Genomic DNA, 9,810 nt, shown 5'->3' on the forward strand with positions numbered 1-9,810 from the left:
AACAGCCTGAGCTCTCGCTGGCTGCCACGTGCGTGCCCCGTGGAGCAGTGGATTAAGGGTCCAAAGCTGGGCTTTGGGATCTGCCGGTTTGGATGAGGCCCAGCTTCCCACTTACGGCTTCGTGACGTCCTGTGACTTAGCAGACCTGCTGGCGGGACCCGGCTGTCCCGGGAGCACAGGCCAGCTGCATCCCACCGGGCTGGCTGAGGTCAGGGCAGCTGTGCCGTGCCCGAGCTCTTGCAAATCAGCATCAGCCCGACTTGGAGCTGAGGTTCCTGGCTCTTGCTTCTCCCACGGTCGAGTGGGGTGAACGACTCGGGAGAGCCGAAATGTGTTACTGAGGTCTCCTCACACAGGCTCAGAGCTCTAGCAAAGACATGGCATCAGAGGACACGGAGGGGATTACAACAGCGTCTTCGGAAAGGGGCGGTGAGCTTGAGAGCCAAGAATATCTGCTCTTCGCTCTGTCCTCCTCCTCTCATCCTCGGAGCTGTGTCCTTTTGGAAAAATCCAATGGCGAGAAGAACTGGCTTCACAATGTCTCCTTGACTTTCTCCCTAGAAAGTGTCCCCAGCAATCTCAGACCATGTGCAAACTTTGCAAACTTACAATGAACAATTTTAGCTGTTTTTTCACTTCTGTCCCAGAGTTTACTTTGCTAACTCTGCTCCCCTCTTTAGGCTGAAGGTTCCTGATTTCAGTGTGAAGGATTTCTGGGGCACCGAACATGTTTAAATAAGTGCAAAGGAATTGGAGTTATCCCCTGTATATTGTCAGACCATAGTGCAATGAAATTGGAGATCCATAGCAAGAGAAACTGGAAAAATTTCATAAAAACGTGGAAATTGAACAACACACTTCTGAATAACCAATGGGTCACAGAGGAAATTAAAGAAGAAATCAGACAGTTCCTTCAATTAAATGACAACGACAATACAACATATCAGAATCTATGGGACACAAAGCAGTCTTACAAGGGAAATTCATAGCAGAGAATACACATATTAGGAAAATAACCCAATTAAACAACCTGATGTTGAACCTCAAGATTCTAGAAAAAGAAGAGCAGGACATACCCAAAGCTCATACAAAAGAGGAAATTATAAAGATCAGGGCAGAAACCAATGCAATGGAGACTAAGAGAACAACACAAAAAAATTAATCAAGCCAAATTGACAAACCTTTAGCCAAACTTATCAGAAAAAGGAAAGAAAAGGCCCAAATCCATGCAATTAGGAATGAAAAGGGTGAAATTACAACAGACCCAGCAGAAATTCAGAGGATCATCAATACCTACTTCAAGAACCTATACGCCAATAAGATGGACAACACAGAAGAAATGGACAGATTCCTAGATACATGTGTGAATTACCAAAGTTGAGCAAAGAAGACATAAAAATTCTAAACAACCCAATATCAACCAATAAAATTGAAAACGTAATTAAAAATTTATCAACTAAGAAAAGCCCAGGTCCTGATGGCTTCACTGCTGAATTCTACAAGACATTTAGAGAGGAACTGCTGCCACTACTGTTTAAACTCTTCAGTGAAATTGAAAGGGAAACAATACTCTCAAATTCATTCCTGGAAGCAAGCATCACCTTGATCCCCAAAGCAGAGAAAGACCCAACTGAAAAAGAGAACTATAGGCCAATCTCACTAATGAACATAGATGCAAAAATCCTTCATAAGATACTGGAAAATAGAATGCAGAAGATCATCAAGAAGATCATACACCCTGACCAAGTGGGATTCACCCCAGGGATGCAGCGATGGTTCAACATACACAAATCAATCAATGTAATACACTATATCAATAGAGCCAAGGACAAAGACCATATGATTATCTCCATAGACGCAGAAAAAGCATTTGACAAAATCCAACATGCATTTATGATAAAAACCCTCCAAAAAATTGGAATAGATGGTCTCTACCTCAATCTGATAAAAGCCATCTATGAAAAACCAGCCAGTCAAAAAAAGTTGCCTGAATTCTTGCAATCTGTTTCTTTGGGGGGCCAGAGGGAGAACCCGGGGAGTCAGTGCCACCTAGTGACAGCCCCTAAAACTGCAGGGGATACTCCTAGGGGGCCTGGATGCTCAGGCCTTTCTTGAGAAGCCGGAAGAGTTCAGTTTCCAGGTGCCCTGCTTGTTCTCACACTTCAGAGCTCTGCTTGCTACCTTGATGTTCATAGTCAGATCCTCTGTCTGCACGCAAAACAGCTCATTGTCAGTTAGGGATCAATGGCTAGGTTAATCAGTCACGAAGTCACAAAGACTGATCACATTCTTCTGATCATTTGCAAATTAAAATGTGGTCTTGCTCTGCATTCAGAATTCTCTTTCCTCGCCTGAACAGAAGGAAGCAAATGCCTATGGTGACGATGTTGAAGGGAGAATGTTTCATCCCGGGATGTCCTACGCCTACTTACCGATGGCTGTCTGGTGAGAACCCCACGAGTGTTGTACAAACAAATGTTTCTGTCTTGAATCCCTGGGAAAGAGAAAATGGGCAGACTGAATTATCCCAGTGCTGCCCACTCACTGTGAAGACAGACTAAGTCCACCACAGGGGGATCTGTTTGCTCAAGTGTAAAGCGCTGGATTCTTCCGCCACAAAGGAATCTTGTTTGAAATAGACTTTTAGAATTAGAAGTCACTTTCAAAATTAGATGGCCCAACTCCCTTTATAGACGATAAATCGTTCTGTGTTTACCCATCTCGGGCTTTATGATTGTGTCTTAGCCGGGACTGCCTTGATCAGTCCTGTTACGGAGGTTCGCTCCCTTAACAAGGCAGGCTGTAAACGCCCTCCTTCTGCGGTGACTCTTCCCAGGGAGAGAAGGCCTCGGACAGGATCAGCAGCAGCTAAAGGCACAGCAGGCTCTTGGCTGCTCCTGATTCAAAGGCAATTTAAAAGCTCCAATGAAGAGGGAAGGGCAATGAAGTTAGAGGACCGGAAGCCGTGGGCTGTGGCTCTGACACCGACAGGCCCTGTCCTCAGAGACGAGGAAGGCCCAGCCTCCGCAGACTGACCCTCTTCCTCACCAACTCCCGGGCACCCCAGCCTCACCTGGCCAGGGATAGGAGAGAAACAAGATTTCTCCGTCCAAAGCAGCCTTGCTGCAGCACTGTGTCATGGCCCTTGGATCAACAGCATCTGTTCTTTTACAAATGACAGGTTATGTTCATTAAATTAACATTTCTGAGCTCCTGATTTGTGCCATTCTACCAAATTTGTGCCAAATACCTCCTCAGCTTTGACCCTTCTGCATCTCCCGCTGCCATTTTCTCTGTGCTGTGTGATCCAGAGGTAAAGTGGTTTTGATACCAGGCTATGCCCTAGAATCTTCTGCCTAGTATTATCTTCCATCATGACTAAAAACTGCCTGAGAAATACTCCAGGAATTCAGAAACGCACTTCCAAAAAGATGGAGACCTGTTGTATGGTTTCATGTTTTGCCATTTGGTTTTGCGACCTTCCAAGGCCAAGTCACCCTTTGCAATGACCCAGGCAGCCATCAAAAAGAGCCCAGCCTCATTGACGAACTTAAAAACTTGCCTAGTAGATTCTGATGAAACAAAGATACAGGAAGAATCTGGTTTATCCCCAAAGAAAGCTCGGCATGCACTTTATTTATGAGAGCATTTCTGTTTGGGATTTCTTCCCAAGTTCTAAGATATGGTTTCTTGGCAAGACAGGCACCTCAGCTTCACGAGGTATCCTGTGCTGTTCACAGTGGGAGGTGTCCCCATTTGTGTGCACTGATCACAGTGCCCAGTACTCACACAGAGCCAGATGGTAGGGGGCACTCGGTCGGCATGCTCCCCACAACCCAGGGCCTTCACCCTGAGCGACAGACATCTCCAGCACTTGTTTGTATTAGTAGCAGTAGTATTTCACTGAGTTGCCCAGGCTGGGTTCAAACTCACACTCCTGCCTCAGCCAAGGCTGCTCTGGTTCGCCATCTCCGCTCCTCCTGCCTGCCTTTGTCCCTCCACAGCCTTGACGTGCAGGCTGACGTGGGTCCCTGTGACCACTCAAGTGAGACACCGATGTGACTCCCTCCCTCCTGGACCCCGGACAGGAGACTGCTGGTCACCCTAGCCCAAGTCCAGTCCGTGTCTGGGTTCCGTGGTTTTCCTGCTGGAACGCCTGGATTCGCTGCTGCTTCTGTTTTGCTGTTTGTTTTCTGGGTCTCCTGCTTTTAACCTTTCCCGCCTTTTAATCTTCTTGGTTTTGCGCCGCTCCACACGCATGCGCTTACTGTGATTTTGGCCTCTCGCGTGACTGAAGCTGAGACGCAAAACTTAGAGGTCTGTGCCGTACCGGCCCAGAACACCGGAACAACACTAATAACAGCACCTCCTCGGGCTACAAGCAAAGTCGAAATATTCCGAGTGATCGGAGGCTGAGCACGATCATAAAGTTTCCTAGTTCCCTTTTCATAGGGCTTACTCTGCATGTTACAGTTGGCCTTCTGCTTTTGCGAGTTTCACATCATGGGGGCATCCAACCATAGATGAAAAATATTTGAAAAAACTTGTACCTGTACTGAACATGTACAGACTTCTCTTTTCCTTCTTCCCTAAAAACAGAGAACAGCAATTTACACTGGATTTACACTGCATTTGGTATCACAAGTGGCCTGAAGGTTTAAAGTGTACAGGAGGGTGTGTGTGTTACACTCACTGTGCCGTTTTACAGAAGGATCTTGTGTATCCCCGATTTTGGCATCAGTGAGGGGTCCTGGAACACCCATGCCTGTATCTCAGCATGCTGGGGAGGCTGAGTCAGGAGGATTACAAGTTTCAGACCAGTCTAAGTAATCTAGCAACCTAGTGAAACCCTGTCTCAAAATTTAAAAAATGAACATTACAAAGAGGCTGGGCATATAGCTTGGTGTGAAGACTCTGGTTCAATGCCCGTGCTGGAAAAGAAGTAAATTAATTAATTAAAGGGAAGCGGAGCTGCCCAGTAGCCACCGTTACTCCACTTCGCGGTCTGCGTTTGGAGGCGGGCCACGCCGCCGGGCCTCAGAGCCTGGTGGTCCCGGGAAGCGGCTCAGAGGCAGCAGCGGGCACCCAAGCGCCCTGTGAGATTCACCTGGCCCCTCCCGCTCACGGCTCCACTCGCTCTGTGGGGCGACACCTCAAGCCCGCCCCGGGGGCTAAAATCTGGGCAACAGAGACAGAGTCCCTGAGGTCTGCGCGCTTATGAGTGGCCCGAGGCGCTGAAAACAGACCAACTGGAGGGCTTCCCGGAAAACTGACGCGAGGGACTTTTCCGGTAAGCTGAGGGACGGCTGGGACTGGGGCAAGTCCTGCGCCTGCTTTTCACTCCTTTCCAGCCCTGCTTTACTTCACCGAGGGTAACGAACACAGCCCGGCCCCTTCGCCTTGAGCAAGCTTCCTCCTGTGACCTCCTTCACCCCCGCTTAGCCGCCGACTCCCTGCTTTGAGCTCCGCCGGTCTATTTTACCCTGGTTACACAAATGATCGCAGCCCCCCTCCTTCCTGCCAACTTCCGAGGGTCCCCGAAAGCCTGGGAGGGAGGCTTTCTACGCTGCTTCACACAAGCAGTTACCACGAGAAGCTGGTTTATTTCTTCACTCATTTTAATGTATTGTAGCATCGATTTTCTGCTGGTTGTAATTCATCAACAATGTGAAGAATGTAATCCGAAGCATTTTGGGGAGAATCATAAAGAATGCGGTTTCTTTTCGCCTCAGGATTGTTGCTATCTCCCCCCAGACAATCCCTGTGGGAGTGGTGTGCCCTGCGGGAATTTTCACAGCAGCCCTGGGCTCTGCCCACTCAATGCTGCGCCTCTCCCTGCATCCACTTTGTGACAATCAAAAAAGTCACCAAGTGTCCCTTAGGGCAAAATCACCCTGAGTTGAGAGCCAATAATACAGACCACACATGATCCTTTTTACCTAGAAAGATACAGCACACAGAAGCAGTATTTCTTTCCCAAACATTTTAAAGGAAAAAGAAAGAACTTGGGTCAAGTATGGCAGCTGCTCTGGAGGCTGAGCCTGGAGCCCAGGAGCTGGACTTCAGCCTGGGCAGCCCAACAAGACCCCATCTCAACCGTCACCACCACCACCACCACAGCAACAGCTTGGATTTCCATCAGATTCGCCCTCCTTAGTCAGTTCCTACAGGATATTGAATGAATGTTTTCTGGGCTTTTTTTTTCCAGTACCGAGGTTTGAACTCAGGACCAGGCAGGCACAGTGCCACCGAGAGACATCCCTGGCCCTTCTGGGCTATTTTTCTCTCCTTTGTGTCTCACATTAGAAATTCTCCTTCTCTACGAGGTCAGCTCCATCAGTAAGTCAGCAAACTATAAAGCCGACTGTATTTAAATGTTGTGCTTAGTTATTCTCACCCCTGCCCCACAGAGAAGTTGCCATATGTGGCCCCTTCTCTCTGGACTGACCTCGTTAGGGCTTCTGCTCGCCTTCCACCCTGCACACCGACTCTGGTCAAGGTCACCAGCGACATGGAATTTATGAAGGAAGGCAGATTGTCAAATCTGGGTCCTCAGTTGACATAACACTGACTTGGTTGACCAATTTCCTTCCTTCTTTAAGCGTTTTCTTCACTTAACTTCTGGGACACAATGGTCTCTTCATTCTCTTCCTAGCTCAGTGGCTGCTCCTTCCCAGACTGTAAAGGTTGGGGTGCTCCTGAGCTCAGGGTTCAGATACCTCTTCTTCACCCTCATTGTCTTGGTGGGCGGTCTCCTCCAGTCTCAGGGTCTTATGCATCACGTTATACAACAGTGACGAAAATGGTCACCTCCGGCCCTTACCGTTCTGCTCACCTCCCGATGGACATACACATCAGGATCCCCAATTCGCATCTCAACCTCAAGCACGCCTCAACTTCCGGTTCCTACTTTCTGTCACAATCTACTCTTGCAGTTTTTTACAGCTCGGTAAAGAGCAGCTCCATCTTTCCAGTTGCCCAGGCAAAAAACAAAGATGTGGAATCATCTTTAACTCCTGTTTCTTACACTCATCTCCAATCCATCACAAATCCTGTGAGTCCCACCTTCAAACACATCCAACATTCAACATCTCACTACCATATTCTGCCTGATCAGCAGGGGATGCATATGAACCCAAGGGTATAACCAGCCCCTGGATATACTACTTTTTTCATATGTACATACCTATGATGGAGTTCCATTTATAAATTAGGCACAATAAAGAGTAAGGGTGATAACTAATGATACCATTATATACCATCCTGTAATAGAAGTCATGAGAATATGGTCTCTCTCTTAAAATATTTTGTGGCACTGTATTTTCAGATCTCGGTTGACTGCAGGTCATTAAAGCCCTGGAAATGAAAGCATCGACACAGGGGACAACTGCTCTTCCACTGCCACCAACCTGGTCCAAATGAAGTCACCACCCCAGAGAACTGCCCTGACAGTCTCCCAGCTGGTCTTGCTTCTTCCTGCTGGCCCTTCCCAGTCTCCTCTCAGGAGAGCAGCTCCTGCGGTCCTTTAGGAAGTGAACAAGAGGCGGGAAGGACCCTTCCTCAAGGCCAACAGCTTCCCTTCTCCTTCAGAACGAGTCCCTCAGCCCTCATAGTGGCCCCGGGGTCTCCCAGAATGAACTGCCTGCCTCCTCCCCTCAGTGCCCCTCTCCTGCCTATTCTCAGTTCTGGCCACACCAGCCTCGAGTTGTCCTCTGGGCACTTGTGTTGTGTCTGCCCCACCTGCAATCCTCCCCACCCAAATGCTCTCCACCTGATTGTCAATCCCTAGACGTCCTCAGGACCGGGACAGCAGGGTCCCCTCTGAGTGCCTTAGGTAAGTGGCATCCACAGCTCTTACTCTGCTTGGTTTTCTCTCAAGTGCTTCTCACCATCTCACCTCTCCGGCTTTTGTTTCCCCCTTATCTCCTGTCTCCCCAACTGTAGTGTAAGCCCCACAAGGGCAGGAGCTGTTATCCATTGTCTCCTGAGCCTACAGCAGGATCAGGGATCAAGAAGCATCTTAGTGAATAATTACATTGCCTTGAGGAGCTATGTATGTCTAGGGCATGTATATCTCCTACCAAACAAACAGTAAGCTCTTTAAGGGATAAGTCAGTGACTTTTCCCCACAGTACTGGGGATTGAACACAGGGCCTTCACACTGACCTCTGAGTACCTCCCCAGCCCTTATTTTTTGAGACAAGGTCTCATTAAATTGCTAAACTGCAAGATGCCATAGGTATAGGTACCAGTTCTCCAAGGTGATTATAATTATTATGCACTGCAAGCCTACCAATAAAAAAAAAAAGGAAATACAATTGAGGAGAAAAAGAACCATTGCTAAACTGCCCAGGCTGAGCTGGAACTTGCAGTCCTCCTGCCTCAGCCACCCAGAGTGCTGGAGTCACAGGCCCTTGCCACGGTGCTCAGCTAAGTCATGATTCTGAGAGAGGAAAAAACCTGAACAGCATTACAATCACCGAAGAGATTTTACTGCTTCCATTTTCTTTCCATTTCAGCCTCCTACACCCTCCCTACCTCTCCTCCCACCACGAAAGGTTGAGCATCTCAATGGTATTTCTAAGGTGTGTTGGGAGTAAATAGTTTGAAGCCACTGGGTTTAGTCTTGTGAGACTTGATTTTTCGGTGTTGTATATTGTTCCATTCAGAGGAGTCACAGTCGTGTTGCTGAGGGATCCGAGTGAGCTCCTGAGGCCATGCTGCATTTAGTTATCACTTTGCAGACCTTTCTGTAAAGTGTGAGCTGATTTGCACAGAACTTGGTGACAGCTGCTCTACTTCCGAGTGGGAAGTGCTGTGCCTGATGCAGTTAACCTTCAGAACTACTTCCTGGTAGCTGCTGTCCGAATGGGGAAAGTGAGGTGAAGGGACAGTGTGTCCAAGGTCACACGAGTACAATGTGGAGCTGGTATGGGCACCAGGAGAGGTGTCCAGAGCCTGTGGCCCCTCCCCTCTATTGAAAGCTGTGTGGCTGGGAGGTCACGGCTGGGTCCCACTCCACCTGCCCCACGCCGGCTGCTCACAGCACAGAGAGCTGCCAAGCCAATCCTGGCGCATCCGAGTCCCTTTTATAACGGTCACTAGGTGACGCCAATGGCTTAAGACATCTGGCACACGTGGACTTGAGAGTTAGGGACCACTGTGAAGGCACGGTGGCAGAACAGAAGGAGGCTGGGGCGACCAGACAAACTCCTAGGGGCAGTGAACCTTTGGAGCGTGGCCTTTATGAGACCCCAATAAAACCACGGGAGCAGAATGTTGGCCTAAAATTAGAAATTACCAAGAAAACCCCAGATAAACCCAAAGCCTCACTTTCTCTTAGTCCGCTTAAAAATCACTGTTTGGAGGCCACACAGCGGGGCGGTGCATTACCAGCTTCCTGCTGGCTTTGCTGCAGAGAGCGCCTCGGCCACCTGGATTGCGCTATCGTTACGTGGGTTACTTCCTGGGACTTGAAGCCCACTTCTGCTGAACACATGGACCTTTCCCTGGGCCCACAGACATCTGACGGGTGATTAAAACAACACCTCTGCTTTATATGGTGCCTGCCCCCTTTGGGGTCTTGGCCTTAGGTCACACTGCGCTCAGTGCACACATCACCACGTGGGCCGTCTGAAATAGTCCAAGACTGACACAGGGTTAACGCGGCCTCTTACCCACTGGAGCTGGCTCTCGCTCCTTCTCCCTCCATCTTGTGCTCTTTCAGCATGGCCAGTATCCACAGTCCTTCCGCCCTAACCTAGGGCAGGACATGTACACAAGAGGCTGCCCCGCAGTAGGAGTACCTCT

The 9,810-nt window shown here is 48.8% G+C and overlaps 1 long non-coding RNA gene across 1 annotated transcript; it reads left to right on the top strand.

The window, feature by feature from the left end:
* Positions 1-4,440: 4,440 nt before the first annotated feature.
* On the top strand, positions 4,441-8,614 carry LOC110344952 (uncharacterized). The gene is made up of 2 exons (XR_015442567.1): positions 4,441-5,290; positions 7,328-8,614. It is a non-coding gene; the product is annotated as an uncharacterized LOC110344952 (long non-coding RNA).
* The last annotated feature ends 1,196 nt before the right edge of the window (positions 8,615-9,810 follow it).

Source organism: Heterocephalus glaber, unplaced genomic scaffold, assembly GCF_053883595.1.
Source record: "Heterocephalus glaber isolate CG9 unplaced genomic scaffold, H.glaber_assembly_v1.0 deba00001550, whole genome shotgun sequence".
NCBI lineage: Eukaryota > Metazoa > Chordata > Mammalia > Rodentia > Bathyergidae > Heterocephalus > Heterocephalus glaber.